Genomic DNA, 12,073 nt, shown 5'->3' with positions numbered 1-12,073 from the left:
TATTTCATGACTGAATGCTAAAGCTTTCATTTCGAAAGGAAGCTGGGAGGTCGGAACAACTGAAAGACTCCAAATGCATCCTGTCTAAAAAAGCCAAAAGACAAGCACAAGCTATAAAAATTTCGTGTCATATTAATTTCTTCATTCTATCTCTACAGTAAGAGTACTGTGAAGCTTTTGATTTCTTTCAAAACTCTTGGCTGGACATTTGTTCTCAAACTATTAAATTGTTTTTATTGCATAGAGAGTGTATATTCTTAATTTGGTCATACTGAGGTAGGATGCAGGACTCGACTCTGGAGGCGGGGCTCGGACACTGGACCAAATCGAAAACAAGCTAAAACAGGGCTGGAGTGGAGGCAGCTTTCCATAAGACACACCCATTGTTGTGCCATATCAGTTTACTATTGCCAGTGGAACACCCAGAAGTTACAGCCCCTTTCCATGGCAAAAACCTAACAACCTAGAAGTTACCCTGCTTTTCCTAGCTAGAAATTTCTGTATAACCCACACTTTAATTTGCATGTAATTACAAGTAGGTATAAATATGACTGTAGAACTGCATCTGAGCTGCCACTCTGGGCACACTGCCTGTGAGGTAGCCCTGCTCTGCAGGGAGCAGCACCTCTGCTGCTGCTGGACACTGCTGCTTCAATCTAGAGGCCGGGCATTGTGGCTCATGCCTGTAATCCCAGCACTTTGGGAGGCCGAGGCAGGTAGATCATGAGGCCAGAAGTTCGAGACTAGCCTGGCCAAACCTTGTCTGTACTAAAAATACAGAAATTAGCTGGGCGTGGTGGTGAGCACCTGTAATCCCAACTACCGGGAAGGATGAGGCAGGAGTATCACTTGAACCCGGGAGGCAGAGGTTGCAGTGAGACGAGATCGTGCCATTGCACTCTAGCCTGGGCAACAAGAGCAAGACTCCATCTCAAAAAAAAAAATAATAATTGCTGTCTAACACCTCCCACTCGCCCTTGAATTCATTCCTGGGTGAAGCCAAGAACCAACCATCCTGGGCTGAACCCCAGTTTTGGAGCTTGCCTACCCTACATCCATGCCCTGAAATTAAATAAAATTACAGTCCAAGTTATCTTTCTCCCAAAGATATCTTTACTTACACTATTGCAGAACAGAACAACAATAAAGAACTGCTGATTTCCATCCCCTTAGTTGACAGTCATTGCTATTTTTCTTCTGTTTACCATTTGAAATTTTGGCATTATTCCCTCTGTATTGATATAAAACAGAAAAGTTTGACGTGACAAGACACTGAAACTATTTATATATTTCTTTCCTTGTGGTTTAAAACACACACAGGTCTCTGCATTCTAAAGTGGTGGTTTTCAACTGAGGGTGGTATTGCTGCATTTCTCCCTACATTCCAGGAAATTGGGCAAAGGCTGGAGACATTTTTTCACTGTCATGCCTTGGGGACTGGAGGAGTTACTGGTGCCCAGTGGGTAGAGGCTGGGGATGCAGCTAAAGATCTACCATGCACAGGACAGCCCCCACAATTATCTGGCACAAAATGTTAGTGGAGCCAAGGTGGAGAAGCTGTTCTAAAATAACCCCTCCAAAACCTCACTCAACCCTTCTAGGCATTCTCAGTATGGCTTATTTCAATCTGACAAACTGCTCCATTCCACTATTGGGAGTACCATGGTCTTGTGAAATTCAAAGGCCTTTAAAATTTTTTTGTAAGTTCATCTCCTTTAGTTATGGAGCATTTGATCCTTCTGGTGCATGCATATATATATATATATATATATATATAATTTTTTTCCTGACGTTACACCTCCCTCACCACTCCATTTTTATGGTCTTTTTTTTCTCCCCTTCATATTTACATTCCCTAAACAATTTTTTTTCTTTTTTTCTTTTTTGAGATGGAGTTTCGCTCTTGTTACCCAGGCTGGAGTGCAATGGCGTGATCTCGGCTCACCGTGACCTCCGCCTCCTGGGTTCAGGCAATTCTCCTGCCTCAGCCTCCTAACAATTTTTTAAAGAAAATTTTAAAAACTTTTTCTTTTTAGATGTGGGATCTTGCTTTGTCACCCAGGCTGGAGTGCAGTGGTGCAATCATATCTCACTACTTTCTTAAACTCCTGGACTCATGGAATCCCCTGCTTCACCCTCCAAAGTAGCTAGGACTACAGGTGCATGCCACCATGTCTGGCTAATTATAAAACTTTTTTTTTTTTTTTTTTTTTTTTTTTTTTTAAAGAGACTGAGTCTTGCCAGCTTGCCTACACTGATCTGAAACTCTTGGGCTCAAGCAATCCTCCTGCCTTGGCCTCCCAAAGTGTAAGGATTACAGCTGTGATCCACTAACAGTTCTAATCTCTGATGTCCTTCCATCATTCCCTATGTACTCAAACACTCCTGACTCTATTATAAACCTGTGTTGTTTATTAGATAGTGCTGAGCCTGGATTGCCCTGTTTGGGGCAGAGAGAGGCCTGGGAATTGTTCTGCTGACTCTGTTTTCTTAAGCTTACTTTGGGGTCATGTTGGGAGTATCTGGTCCTGGGCCATGGGGCTGTCATTGTGTGGAGAGAGTGCTGCTAACAGAGGGTTCACATCACTGATGCTCTTCTCCATAGAGCACCAGCCACATGTCAGGCCCTGTGTGATGTGCTTCTCACATATCATCTCTACAGGGTAGCCATCATTATTATTATTATTATTATTTTCAAGACAGAGTCTTGCTCTGTCGCCCAGGTTGGAATGCAGTGGCACATTCTTGGTTCACTGCAACCTCTGCCTCCCAGATTCAAGCAATTCTGCCTCCGCCTCCTGAGTAGCTGGGATTATGGGCCTGTGCCACCATGCCCGGCTAATTTTTGTATTTTAGTAGAGACAGGGTTTCACCATGTTGTTCAGACTGGTTTCGAACTACTGACCTTGTGATCTGCCCGCCTAGCTTCCCAAAGTGCTGGGGTTACAGGTGTGAGCCACCACGCCCAGCCACGGTGGCCATTATTAACCCTACTAGGCATAAGAGGAAAGGGAGGCCCAGCAAGTCATCCACGGACACTGGCTAGCAATGTGTAGAACTAGGAGGAGTACCCAGGACGCTTTGATTTAAAACCCTCACTCTTTCCACAGGATGATGTTGTCTCTGAGTGCTGCAAGTAGTTAGGGACATCTCAACGCACCTAGGTATGTTTTAGAGCTTGGGGAAACCATGGAAAGGCTTTTAGATGACCAGAATGGCTTGAATCAAATTGACCTGGTATTTTCAAGGTTGGAAAATATTTCAGTGCTTATTACTCTCTCTCTCTCTCTTTTTAATGGCCAGAGGAGACTTGGTTTCATTCACATATTCAGTTGCTAACAATTCAGTCATTATGCTAGTTGCTGGGGTCTTTGGCACGTCACGTAGAATTCTCGAGTCAGGGTGGCATCCCCCCGCTTTGCAGTCTGACTGGCGTGGCTTGATACCACACAGCTCCTCCGTGACTCACTCTTTCTCAGTCATCTGACTTGACTTCTCTAACCCTCAAACTATTCCCCTTTCAGATAGGATAGTGACACTTCAAATCACAGTTTTGCCAGGAGGCTCAAAAGACCCCATGCACAAAGACGTCACTGACATGAAGTAAACAGAGATGAAAACCCCCTTCATTTTCTTCTTCATTAAAGGAACCGGGGACATGGTACCAGGGTGTCCAGCATGGTGTGCCTGTGAACAAATAAAACATCCACAAACAAGACAAAGTGCCTCAGCACTACGTACAGCAGATGTCACTTGTTTGATAACAGACCAGAGAAGAGGTAGGGTGAAATGTGGAACATTGGTGGGAGATTCTTTAGGCAAATATAGTGTACTCTTATAACCCATTTTTGTAGTTTTGCTCTGGTGAAAGTGGCTTCTATTTCCATGCTTAACCTGTGTTGGAGAATTCCTGTGCGCGGCGTGGCAAATTACTGCCATATCCTGTTTCAGAGATGGCTGCTCTTTTGTCACAAGTGGAAATTTTCTAGTGCATAAAAGTATGAAAGTTTATTTTAAAGGTGTGAATGTTTTTGTAAACAAGATATTCTAGACATTATTTCTACCTACAATTTACTTTTGTGCTGTGCTGTGTGTGTGTGTGTGTGTGTGTGTGTGTGTGCGCGCGCTTTGGAAAAGTCTTTCAAAATCCCATGCAGATAGTTTCAGTCCCTCAAGCGAATCTCACCGTCACCTGTATTTTCTCACATTCATCTGTCCCAGTGTGGCACACACAGTCCCCTGGCAGACTCTTGGTCTTCCCCATCTCTTTCTGCCAGCTAGTCGGGGCTCCAGAAAGGCTTTCACTTTTCCTAATAAAGGGGGCTCATTTCTTCTCTTACTCCCCCTTTTGTTCGCTCCCCTCCTTTTTTTCTTTTGTTCTTTTTTTCTTTTCTAAGCCTTGATCAAAGTTATGATGACTGGAGCTGCAGCATCCATCTTGTGATTAAGAAAGAGAACCAAGACAATCACAGGAACTTCTGGCTCTTGTCTTTGAGACTGCAGACCTAACACCAGTGACTGATCTCCAGACTTCCTGTCAGGTGAGACAAAGAAATGCCCAGTGCTTTGAATTGCTGTCGGTCACGTTCTTCTGTTCCTTGTAGCTCCCTACATTCTGATATGGTTCCGTTCACTGGTGAATTTTCATAGATCCTCTCCATCAATTCATTTTCTGCTCAAAACTCATCTTTTTGAGAAAGGCATAAATGATAGAACCCTCATTCTCATCCTGAGTATAGTCGTTTCCTTTTCATGGTGCTCACTGAACATTATCATTGAACAGCCCTTTACTTCCGTTAATACACTGCACTTTGCAATACTAATATATCCTATTGTCACTATGTTATACTGCAGAGGCATTCTTCTTTTTATGTTTTACTTTTTGTCTTTCCAGATAAATAGTGAGTCATAAAGTGTGAGTTTTTTTTTTTTTTTTTGTATTCCCTTAAGATGCATAATCCAGAACACTCTTCTCATTAGACACTTTAGTAGGTATTTTTGATGGATGGACACACCACACACTGAATTAATTCTTGCAGCTGCTTCTAGGCAACAAGATAAGGTGTCAGTGTGTGGTGATGGTGATGTTCACACGTAAGAGCTGGGCCTAGACAGACTTGCATAGTGTCAGTTACTTCAACTGGGCAAGAACCAGACTTGTAACTAGCTCCCACCCCCCTTCTTTTTCTCAGAACTGCTTTTCTCAATAGCTTCCCGCTGCAGGATTCCTTTCAGAGCTCAAACCCCGAACGTTTCCATGTGGCATATGCATTAAGAGAATTCTTTTTTTTCAAAGTGCTGATCTTTTCTTCTTGATTTGGCATCTGACTGTGGTTATTTCTATTATTAAACATCAATGGTTCATATTATATAACAGTAGTTATTCAGAATTAGAAGGTATAATATAAAGTAATAAGGTACCTTCAGCTATGCATTGCTTTACAGTACTTGGATTATTTAATGTTTTTCATATTTCACTTCCAACTGTCCCTATCATTTCCATTGACTTGCGCACACAGTATTTCCCTACATAAAAATGTATCTTTGTTTTTCTTAAAGGGAAACATTGAAAAGGGCAATAGATTCAAACTCTTTGAACGTTGACTTCCTTTCTTTACACAAATACTTGAAAACCTTTGTTAATTAGAAACAAAACAGCACCTCCCACATTCGTTTTGCCTCTTTGTGTCATCTCTGACAGTTATGAGCGACAAACGTGCTCCCCTTCATTACTGGCACCACTCAAGCAGTAAAGCTCAAAGAGAAGAAAATGCGAACAATGCGAGGACGTAGGAAATGAGTTAAATACGGTCATGGGCTAACACGTACAATGATTTCATCTTAAACAGAGACAGGAAACACCAAGCCTCGTTCTATTTTTTTCACATTATCAAGAATTTGAAGCCTTAAATAGCTCTCCTATGTCATTTCTTCAGGAACTGATTTAATATCCGTTTCTGATTTGAAAACTCTAAGAAAGAGCCTGCATTTTTGTTTTATACATTCAAAAGGAATGCTAGCTGGGAAGGACTCATTGGTTGAAATGAATTGTTCAGGCACATGATAAAGACCCTAACACATCTTTAAACACTCTGAAGCCTTCTCTGTGCACTTGGTTCAGGGCTAGCCTACTCTCGTCCCACTGGCATATACAAATATGTAACTTCCTAATGTTTCCCTTTCTGCTGTCTTCCTGTTAGACTCCCGCTTGAGAGGAAGGAAAACTGCTGGCAAATGCATTCGCAGCACAAGTGTTCTCTGAGATGAAAGCGTTATGGATACAGAACTGTTATCACACTCTCATAGTCTCATTCTCACTTGCTCCTCAGCTGTATGATCTTGGCTTCCTGGCATTCCACTTGATTACAATGTGGAAATGTCTAGGTCTAAAGTTGGGCTCACATTTTGATCTACTTGTGGAGATTCTTTTTCTTCCCTATCTCCATATTACTTTGCTTTGACCTCTTTTAATTAAAGAAGCAGAATCTTTTGACTTCTGAATCCTGTGTTCCACTGATTTTTGTTGTTGACAAATGGAAGCAGGACCTCAAGGCTGCCTGGAAATGTGTTGCTGAAGAGAAAACACTGCTGCCTGGAAGACACATCTGGGCATGTCTGTTATGTGAGACAAAGAAATGCCCGTTGCTTTGAATTGCTGTCAGTCACATTCTTCTGTTCCTGTAGCTCCCTACGTTCTGATATGGTTCCGTTCACTGGTGAATGTTCACAGATACTCTCCATCAATTCATTTTCTGCTAAAGATATTCTGTGTGGAGATCAAAGTCAAGCCATGAGCTGCTGTCATTCCCCTGCCTCTGTATGAGCAACCTTCTTTTAAACTGATCCTCCCCTAGGACTGTTTCCATCTTGCTACACTTCTCAACCACCCCAGTCTTTGTAAGCATGGCAGGGGCACAAGTAATGGATGCAGCAGTCCCATGACCAGCTCCTCATACTTGCAGCTTTCTGAAGGAAGGGTTCCTTGGAGTGAGTGTGATCTGTTGTAAGAGAAAACGTTTGAGAATCCACTCAATATAATAGCTGTCACTGTTATATTATCTGGAAGTTGTTTACAATTGCAGAGTACCATTTTATACAGCATCTCTTTGGACTGTTACACAAGGCTTCACAGTAAATGATATTATTAAGATAGTGTTATTATCCTCACTTGAAAGACAGGGAGACATGTTTAGTCATACAGCCAGTGAAGTCAGGACTGGAATTCAAGCCTGTTGTTGCTGCCTTCACAAGTTGTGCTCTTGATCGTCTCATTCCACCACATTCAGAATAGCGGTTAAAGACTGTTTTGAGGCCATCAATACCTTTGAAGTCTCACAGAAAATATGAACATTTCCTAAGAAATATATGCAATATTTTTATATAAGGTTAAAGGGTTTATGGTCAACTGTTTCCCATAGTGAGATAGCAGCCACGTTTTGGGATGCGAAAGCGAAAAGAGGGAGAGGACAATGTAGAATTAAGTTGATCAGGGCAGAAGAGCCACACCAAAATTAACCACTGCCTGTGTATTTCAGAATGATTGTGATGATGCAGTCATTATTTTTGAGTGTTTATTTGTATATCCTTCTTAAGTATTCGTAGATATTCTTCGGGGTGTTTTGCAGAGATTATTTCATGTCATGCTTATTGCAATTCCGTGAGTTAAGTACCTTATTCCATTTTCCAAACAGGTGCTGAGGCTTGAACAATGCACCTAATGTCACATGGTCATTTCCACTGTCGGTGTTTAAGCCGGAATTTGAACACAGGCAGTTTACCTTCAGATCCTGACTCTTTATTCACCATATGAACTTTCACTTCAAGTTACAATATGGAGCTAACCACATGAATTTTGTTGTGGTCTGTCTTCATTATGATTTAAACACTGTGTACCAGGTAGGGCGCTCCCTACTGGTCCCTTGCAGACAGCATCTTTATTAGAGGTAGCGTGCTCTGTTTTTCTACTCTGCCTAAGAAGGGCTCTTTGAATTATCACATTAATTTATTCTCTATGGCTTTTGATTTACTGTGTCTAATGTTGTTCTTCTTTTGCATTGGTATTAATTTTATGATGTTAACATATTGTGTTTTATGATGGGGATGATTTTTCTCTCCAATGTAAATTGCAATTCCCTTGAGTGGGAACCACAGGTTCTTACATACCTTGTAGTCTAGAGTAGTGCTTTTTAAACATTTTCATGTACGTTAGTCTCTTGTGGGTTTTGATGAAATGCATATTCTTTTTTAGTAGATCCAGGGTGGAGACCTAGAATTTGCATTTCTATCAGGTTTCTTAGTGGCACTGGTTCATGGACCACAATTGCAGTAGAAAATTATAGAGCATACAGTGCTTACTGTTAACCTAAGCAGATAGCAGACATATGAGGTAGGGGCTACCTATATGCCAGAACCAGGCTTATTTATTCAACAAACATGTATTAAATTCCTGCTGTGTGCCAGATATAGGCACAAGATAGAATAGGTTTAAACACTGGCTCTCTCACTATCCTACTTCAAGAATGACAGAATGGATAACCGTATCTTCACTTTCTGGGTAAAGTAAGAACATTCATCTATGATGAGCTGGAAGTCAGTATGGTACATTGGAGGAAGAATGGTTTTAAAGTCAGATACATTGGTGATTCAATCCTTCTGCCCATGATTTCATAGCCACATGACATCTTTTCTGAGTCGGTAAAGTTTTATTGAACACCTTTGAGGTACCAGGCATTGGGCTATGCACTGGAGCATCAGAGGCTTGTGGGCTTATTCTAGACACTAGAGAAAAGACAACCAAATAAATTCCTGCAGATGAGTAGGACAAGTGCTGTGATAAAGTAATTGCTGTTTAGAGAGAATAGGGAACACCATCTAATTCAAATTATGGAGTAAGAAACATTTGTTTGGAGTGTGAGTCAAACAAAGGGCAAGAAGGAGCATGATACATGATACAGTGGACTTTAGAGGCAAGTTCCTCAGTTCAACCCCTTATGGCTGTGAATTATTGTATAAGTTACTCAACTCTTTAAGCCTCAGTTTCCTTGTCTGTAAAAAAGAGTAACAATTATTATAGTCTCTTCAGGGGTATTTTATGAGCCATTTGCATAGAGCAATTGGGAAAATGCCCAGCATATGCTATAACTCATCAAACAGAAGTATAGGTAGGAGCAAGTAAGGATGAAGGAGCATGCTGCACGTGTGGGTCTGAATTTTTTTCCATATGGGATGAAGAGTGAGAGCAAAGAAAAGGCAGAAAGTGATTAGAAGGAATGCCCTTGGAAGTCTTTTTGTACTGAGATAAGGGGTTTCTGCAGAAACTTATAAAGATGGAAGTGGTGATGGGGTGATAGGGTGACATAGGGGCTATGAAATAAACAAAATTGTACATGAGTTCTATCAGTCTCAATTTCCCCATCTGTGATAGGAGAGTTAGTTTTCCTGAATTTAGATTGAGCACCTCTCTACAAAGCTAGATGGATCCAGGGGCCTGAGGGCCCAGGTTCTCTCACTGGCTTAACTATCTGATCTTTCTCTTTGTTTTCTTTAACCCGAATTTCTGATTCCTGTTGCCTGACTCCCAGATGTGTCACTTTTAGCCACCTGGAAACAGTTATCTGTGAACTCACTGAAAGCCAAGTTTGAACTTGGAATAGTGTGGGTGCTCACCAAATAATTATGAGTGTTGAATGGATGAATAAGTTCTCGAAAAATTGAGTAGATATCTGTCCGCACCTTGTCTTGGCTGACCTTCCTTAATTTGACTGCTGCTTGATTTATGCTTCTTATTTGATCATCTCTGATTCAACTAAACTCACATACAGCCCTATTCTGAAAGGTACTTTCTCCCACTTTTAGCATACAACTTTTTTTTTTTTAATTCCTGAATGGGATATATTCTTTTTGTAGTAATTACTGAGTATTTGAACATTGCATGGAATGAAAAAATATTGTTTATCTATTTTGGGTTCTGTGAATTTTACTATGTATTTTTTTCTCTCTTCCATGGGTATGCATGGACACACATGTGTACGTATAGGCATGTGTGCACTTATACCCAGGCCTAATGAGAAAAGTTTGACAAATTGTGAATTCACTAATGTGTATGTGTATGTGTGTGTGTGGGGGTGTGGGAGGTGTGTGTATTCGCGTAGAATCCAATATGTTTCCACAAAAACAAATACATAATTTATTTGAGCCTTGTCTCAATGCAACATATAGGTTTGTCCTCCCTGTTTTCAAAGTGACTTGCTCCCGCTGTTGTCTGCGTGCAAAGGTTTACTGTAAACTCAGTCTGTTTAAGTTGTGAAATCATACTCCCCTGCAGAATGAAGTGAGAGATGAAGTTAGGATATGAACGCAGAGAGTAGATTGTGTAAAGTGAGAAACTTCAGAGAACGGAAGTCATTTTTACTTGTAGTTGATCCTTTCTGGCCGTTTGGCTGATAGCTGCTCTTGGGGACAAGGCTGCTTCCTGCCCTTCCATTGCTTGCCTTGCTACGCATCTCCTCTATTCATGGAAGAAAAATATCTCTCCCTATGTTTCATTGTCTCTGCTAACTAAACAACCTGGGTTTTCTTCCTTCCAACTTCCTCTATCAGAAAAGATCAGGTGAAAGTGACTGTTCTTGACTGACAGCTGAAATTATAGATGGAGTTATGCCAACCACTGAGTTTCAAACTGGGTGTATGAATTGAAAAAGGAAGGGGGATATAAAGAATTCTAAGAAAACTAAAATCGGACCTTAGCATAGAAATGACTTGGTGTTTAGGTAACCTGAAATTTGTAGTAAGTGACCTTTTTCCCATTTGGGTTTCTAACGAGTGTCCTATTGACTGGGTAGCTTTCTTTTTACTGAGCATACAATCATTAAATGAGAAATTTGGACTATTAAGGTAACAGGCTCAACTCTGGTATTTGCTTTTTGAACTTTACCTATTATTTTTAACAACTTCTAAAACATACATGTCAAATGTGTTTGTGGTGAACATAGTGAAACAATTCTACATGCTACCTTTAAAGAAATGTCACAGCTGCAGTACCTTTTCCTTTCTCTTCATTTTATTCCTTTCCATAAGTTATTCCTTAAACTTTTATTCCTTGATAGACAAAGAATAATATAAAGTTCTATTATTTCTAAATACCATATGAAAGTTATATGAAAAACTGTTCATTAAAACTATAGGTTTTTCTAAATTAACTGTCAGCTTGGGGTTTGTTTTTATTTTTGTTTTTTGGGGTATTTTTTTTTGACACATGTTCTGTACATATATCAGCACTGAGTGTCCACTGAGAGTGCTCTGGGGTGTGTGTGTGTGTGTGTGTGTGTGTGTGTGTGTGTTGTAATGAGAAAATAAATTTTAATTCATGCTAAGAATATAAGGATTCTCAGCTTAAAATCAACCTAAGTGTTTTATGTTTAAATCATTTAATAGAATTGACCCAAACCATTAATTCATGATATAAAAAATTACCTGGTTCAATTTCTTATGTTTCAAAACTATAATAGTCCTTTTAATTTATTATCCATAGACCTCAAGAAACACAGGTGAAAAGACTCAATTATATATAATTGATCCCCCCTTCCTTCTGTATTCTCATCTTCACTCTTTGAATGAGTAAATAAATATGCTTCAGTTGGTAAAGTTGGAGGGGAGAAACAAATCATGTATGATTTCAGTGCATTCTCTGCATGTAGCCAAATGTGTTTCCAAGTTTTCTGAAAATGTATTTACTTTTCTGAATTGTAATTGCCAATGCTTTTGCAAATTTTGCATAAACCTTAATTTCTCTTTTGAATACTTTTCACATCTGGTCTTTGCCCTTTCTTTTATTATCTTACTTGACAAAGCTTAACCTCAGTACAGACAATATTCTCCCTCGGAATTGCTGTGCTGAAGTAGACTGATTATCATTGCATAAATATCATCTCCAAATAAGATTTTTTCACTGCACACCCCTGGAACGCACTGAACTAGACCTTGAAATAGATGTTATTGAATAACTTCCACCTCCGTTCATAAGATTTGTGTTGCTCAAAAGTAAGGCAAAAAATTACCTCATATCCTATTTCCC

This window comes from Aotus nancymaae, unplaced genomic scaffold, assembly GCF_030222135.1.
Source record: "Aotus nancymaae isolate 86718 unplaced genomic scaffold, 86718_ANA_hifiasm-v0.15.2.pri h1tg000009l, whole genome shotgun sequence".
NCBI classification, from domain to species: Eukaryota; Metazoa; Chordata; class Mammalia; order Primates; family Aotidae; genus Aotus; species Aotus nancymaae.
Note: the sequence above shows the minus strand (reverse complement) of the source record.